The sequence below is a fragment of the Pinus tabuliformis genome, chromosome X, assembly GCF_031772625.1.
Source record: "Pinus tabuliformis cultivar Carrire ecotype Pingquan chromosome X, CPIR1, whole genome shotgun sequence".
Taxonomy (NCBI): Eukaryota; Viridiplantae; Streptophyta; class Pinopsida; order Pinales; family Pinaceae; genus Pinus; species Pinus tabuliformis.
In genome coordinates, this window is record NC_142308.1 from 985,241,615 (window position 1) to 985,247,427 (window position 5,813).

General features: G+C 36.7%; 1 long non-coding RNA gene across 3 annotated transcripts; it reads left to right on the forward strand.

Annotated features, from left to right (window-relative positions):
- Nucleotides 1-1,206: 1,206 nt before the first annotated feature.
- On the forward strand, nt 1,207-4,714 carry LOC149143026 (uncharacterized). Of its 3 annotated transcripts, XR_016264861.1 has the most exons (4): nt 1,208-1,702; nt 3,885-3,955; nt 4,090-4,233; nt 4,361-4,713. It is a non-coding gene; the product is annotated as an uncharacterized LOC149143026 (long non-coding RNA). The 3 variants fall into 3 exon arrangements; XR_016264862.1 differs by having other exon boundaries at nt 1,207-1,615; nt 4,090-4,714; XR_016264860.1 differs by having other exon boundaries at nt 4,090-4,714.
- The last annotated feature ends 1,099 nt before the right edge of the window (nt 4,715-5,813 follow it).

Here is a 5,813-nt window from a genome sequence, read left to right on the forward strand (position 1 = left end):
ATTGTTATTTAAAATGATTCAGTTATTTTCATGACTCATTTGAACATTTAAAGATTATGTCAAATCGTACGTATCTCTATCAGTGCGAATATCCTCAGGCTAAGTCAACAGAATATTTTCTACATTTCCCCTTCAAGATGATCAAACGTTATCTTCTCCACCTGCCATTCATTTCAGCCCGCCAGCCGGTGTAAAGACTTCTTGTATCCATGTAATGCCTGGAAAATAGCATCCACGTCCATATCCTGGAGCTTATCTGATTGCCGATTTTCTGAATATTTGGCAATTGGATGGACAACGATATGGGCACGGTTAAAAATTTCACGGTTTTTATGTCCGCCTGATTATTAAATATTTGGGGAATCTGCAATCCAGATAAAACACTTAGTCAAAAATTTATCTGCTCCTCCAAATATTTGGGGATTCTGTAATCGAAATAAAAAATGCTGTCAAATATTTAACTGCTCCCCTAAATATTTGGGGAATCTGCAATCAAGATACCATACAAGGCTGTACCCAAATCCAAAAGTGAGAAGACTAATTAAGTTGTTGGAAAGAGGATCCACAGTTGGATATTTATGCCATGGGATGTTAGGCAAGCTACATAATTTCTGATAACCAGTTCCTCATTTTTCAGATTTCATAGTTGGAAATCATGTTTTGTCTTTGTATCGAAATGAATGGCACTGAGTGCTATGAATTTCACCTAGAGTACTCAGAAGCATTTTGAATACATTGGTGTTTCATCTAGAGTGTAAGTACTCGGTACAAGTAAAGTTAGCTTCATGTTCTCACCCATAATGTTTGCCTGGTTCGTGACCAACATCATGATAGGATAGTATAATATTGTGAAATATTATCCTAGAGCATTCAAGGCATTCAACCCATATTATATAGCAAAGTACTCGGTACAATTAAAGTTAGCTTCATGTTCTCACCCATAATGTTTGCCTGGTTCGTGACCAACATCATGATAGGATAGTATAATATTGTGAAATATTATCCTAGAGCATTCAAGGCATTCAACCCATATTATATATACTATTACTGCTTAGTAATGGGCAAAATGGAAAGAAAACTCTTTTCTTTTTTTTCAATATCTATTATTCTTAGTATCCATTTAGGGTTGGGGGTGATGGGAGGAGGGTTCGGTTCCAGACATTTTTTTCCTTCCTGTTCTTACTGTTTTTTAGGTCTTGGGCTTCCTGAAATTTATAAAGCCTTTTATCTTTTGGCAGCAGAAAAGCCATCATTCAAATTAAGTGTGGCTGATTACAAGGAACTAACTAGAGATGATGCAACGCGGAAATGGTCATTTTCTCATGGGGTTGTTAACAGCTTGGACTGCTCAAAATGTAAACGTTAGAAATACTGATCGAATCCTCTTGAAACAGAAGTTCCAGCTGGCTACGAGAATCCTTGGGTCTGGGAAACCGTGGGTTGTCAGATGAAAGCAAGGGAATTTGGATGGTGGAGGATGAATGCTGGGACGAAAATTACCCACTGTCTCTTCCACAGTGCTATCTCGCTTGACCTCTTCTCAATGTTCATGGGATGCTGCAACCATGGTGGGGTGGTGATGATGCTTCTGCATCATTGAACTTGGTGGGAAAAGGTGCTTTTGAAGTAATCTGACTGTTGACATCCACTTTGAATTTGAAGTCAATATCTCTAAACGTTGTATGCATGGCATTGGATAAAGGTGACAGTTACTTGGAGGCTAATTCTCATTTTATCGGTGTTTTTTATTACTTGGAATTTTCTGAATTGGTTGGCCTTGGGAATCACTCCTGCTCAGTTAATTTTCTTCTACACTTGTCTCCATAACCCACAGAATTCAAGGAACTACAGTCACAAACAAAATTTTAAGAGTTTCTCATCATTGCTTTTGGAGATTTACATGCGGGTCTGCAGATTTGAGGTGTTTGAGAGCAGATTTGCACAAAGAATTTTAGCAAATTAATGATTATAAGAGTTGATCTGAACATTAGCTTGATGTCCCATCAATTTCTCAGCAGAATTTAGGTGTAACAATTGAATTACAGTAAACTAATTTTCTGATACCAAGTGTCTTTGTTGGTCAAAGTCATTTTTTTTGCACTTTAGATCACATAAGGATCTCTCCTGAGGGCAGAAAAGCACTAGCCCAAAGTGCAGAGGGAGTATACAATAGGTGACAATGTACCCTCCCTAGTTCCCTTTTAATTGGATGGCTTCTAAGCGTTAATTGTACAGAGAACTTGGAACTTGGGAATGTATGGCTTTGTATATGCAACCATTTGCCCTATGAAGCTCTATAGTTGGATCTTCTATGCCTGGCTTCAACCTTGTAAAATTTTGAGCAATCCAATTATTTATCAGGAAAATAACACTTCTCAAACTACATTTCTCTAAAGTTTGTTTACAGAATTTGCAAATCTTATTGCACTCCGAAGTTGCAGGATGCTTTTTTTGCTTTTGTCAAACCTGCAAAGCGCACAAAAATTTCGACCATGTTTTGGCAGGTGCCTAGAACTCACCCACTATGTCACTCTTAAATTGGTGAAAGTCAGTTTGTGTTTCCAGGGAACCTTTATTTTCCCTAGAAAAATGAGGGCAATCAGATGATCATTGTATCTAGTTGCATTGATAATAGAGAGTCAATTTAGAACACAAAGAATAGTGTGCACATTCTAGAGCAGATGTAATGTTATGTTGTGCTTTTATTACTTTAAAAAGGACAATTTTTTTCAAAAGCAACATCAACAACAATTGAATGGTTATCATGGTTGTAATATAGTTAATATGGATTCAGAATAGCCAAGAATTGTATAGTGTGAGGCCATGTTATATGTATCTCCTAAGAGGCCAGAGACATCCCCCAGGGTCTGCATGTCTGTATCCCATGTCTCAAATACATGACACACTTAGGCATGTGTTGGACATGAGTTTGACACATTTCCTAAAAAAAACAAGACACGTGGAAAACTTGATTCTGACACATGACCTATCATGTCTCGAGTGTTGGACGTGCAAGGAGCCAAAACAGAACTAGAAAAGCAGTTTCACCTCCTTTTTTCACTTCCAGCCACAGGAAAATGCTCTAATATTGTGTAGGTGATTGTGTAGGTAAAGAAGAATGAAGGAGGTGAAATTGTCGTTTCTCCAATTTTAGTGTTCTTCTTTTATACCACAAAGGTCACAGGAAAAAGGGAAGAACGTCAATTTTGGTGTTCATCCCCTTCTCCAAGTCCATCTACCGCTGTCACTATTCTGTCTTCTCGAGGAAAAGCTGTCGGCACTCTAAACCACTTTGCTATAGGAGAAGCTGCCGGCACTGCAAACCACTTTGCTATAACAAGACACCAAGCTCAAGAAAGAACATATCCACCGTATCTGCTATCTACTCTACTTTGTATTTTTCCATTGGCATGTCTACCTGTAATATTAGTGTCTATGTAATACATTGTGATTTCGATGACATCAAGGGACTCAATGAGAAAGCTGTAGTTCTAACTCCTAAACTACTATTTTATGTGTGTTGATTCTTGAATACTCCAATTTCTTGTATGTTTGATGTAGGAATTAGTTGCATCAATATTAATATTTTGTAAATGTTCTAAATTTTTGAATATATATATATCCTTGTCACATTTCGAATGTTGCTGTGTCCTGTGTTGGACGCTCGTATCCACGTCTCTTGCATGTCCCAAGTCCTGGTGTTGTGCGACCTAGAATCCCATGATGAATTGAATCACAGATCCATTTTTAATTTCAAATGAGTAGAATTGAAAGAACATTTGATGTTGAGTCTCTCCAAGTTGTTTGAATCAGTTGTTTTCTTTTGATGCATTGTATACTTGAGATTCAAAGTACTTGAATAAGTTTAAAAAATTTATATGCAGAAATCTTCCAAACTCATCTCTTAAAGGGGTTCTAGCACCAGAATTGGCCCTTCTAGCTTCGCTGCAGACCTGTAAGTGCCTATTACTCAAATGAAGCTTGCACATGAGCCAAGTTTTTGTACAGTTATAAGTTAGTCTAGAAATATGAATATGTTTGTCGAACTGTTGACATGAACAACCTCGAGCAAATTGGTATCTTATGCAGGAACCTTCGTGCAAACAATATACTGGGTACCATACCGAGAGAACTTGGTCAACTAAAGAATCTACAGAATTTGGATCTGGCTTTGAATTGGCTTAGTGGTGCCATTCCCAATGAAATTGGAAATTTGTCAAACATTGCCATAATGTAAGATAAATCCAATCTGGTGCACTTTGATCGAGCCCGACGCTGGATATTATTAACAAATGCATTAGCATGTCTCCCTTTTGATTATTTTAAATGCACTCGCATAAGTATATACCTTCTTGTGCAGATCCCTGGAGGGCAATAATTTGGCAGGCACCATACCTCCAGAACAGCAGTTGACTCGGTTTTGGGTGCCAATTCCAACAACTTGGGTAAAAGTGAGCTTACAGTTAGCCATTTGAACAAGCTGTTCCCATGGCCAGATTACACAATTTGAAAACTTAATGTGTACAAGATCAAAATTCATTCAGTAAATAGCAACTTTGAGCATTGAAATAGATAATAAGAGCAAGAATTCCCATAGCTGACCAATCTCATAGACAATCAGTGAAACCGGTGCAACCAGGACCTCCCTCAAGCCAAAGAAGAAGTGGATCATTTGCTGGATTACTTTCTGACTTCACATAATAGTAGAAAAGTTCTCTTCCATTGGCCTCACTAACTGTCACATACCTGCATGAATATGAAGAAAACACAAAGACTTTCATGCAGTTAATTGTCCATCCAATAGAATATAAGAGTGGTAGAATCACATCTGTAAGCACTCCATATAACAATTTTCGCTCCTAGTCTTTTACATATTTTGAACTCTCCATGCAACAATTTTGACTTTAATATTTTTTAGCTTCAATTGTCACCAAATTTATTAAGTATCCATAGAAATTAAACTCTGTTCAAACATATTCACAGTCTGTGCATAACAATTAGATATCTGTATATCTTTTATGTTTTTCTGTCTTTCTTTGTCATATAAGCATGCACTCTACAAGCTATGAACATTCTACAAGCTATGAACTCTTTGGTTATGTTCTTAATCTTTGCATAAGTACACAGCTAATTGTTTATTTACAAATAGGGGCAAATTCATGCATGCTATTTTTGAAAATTTTTGAAAATGACTGTGTTAATGAATAAATATTCTTTCCAGTGAAAAATCTGGCACTTTGAATTTGTTACTTTCAATTATTGTTACATTTGAACATGAACTTTATTCATGAATAAATATACTTTACCTTGGATAGATATGGCACTTACCCAGCATATATCTCATAACTAATATTGCCATGATATCCTGGAAAGGACTCCACTCTGGCATTTGCAGGTGCTGCCTTGCAATTCAGCTGAAGTGAGGTGATAATCAGAGATATAATTACATGGGTAGTGAATAAATTAACCACAAATTGCATGGACTTCGTCAGGGAAGACATTGTTATGGAAATACACCCAACCTCACTTCAATTAAAAAGAAAACCGTGTGTCTATACATATATATTTCTCGAGTGCACTTCTAATAGGCCTCGAAATGTTTTGATATATATGGACAGTTCATTAAAGACAGCGATAATTCTTATTTAAAATGATTCAGTTATTTTCATGACTCATTTGAACATTTAAAGATTATGTCAAATCGTACGTATCTCTATCAGTGTGAATATCCTCAGGCTAAGTCAACAGAATATTTTCTACATTGCCCCTTCAAGATGATCAAACGTTATCTTCTCTACCTGCCATTCATTTCA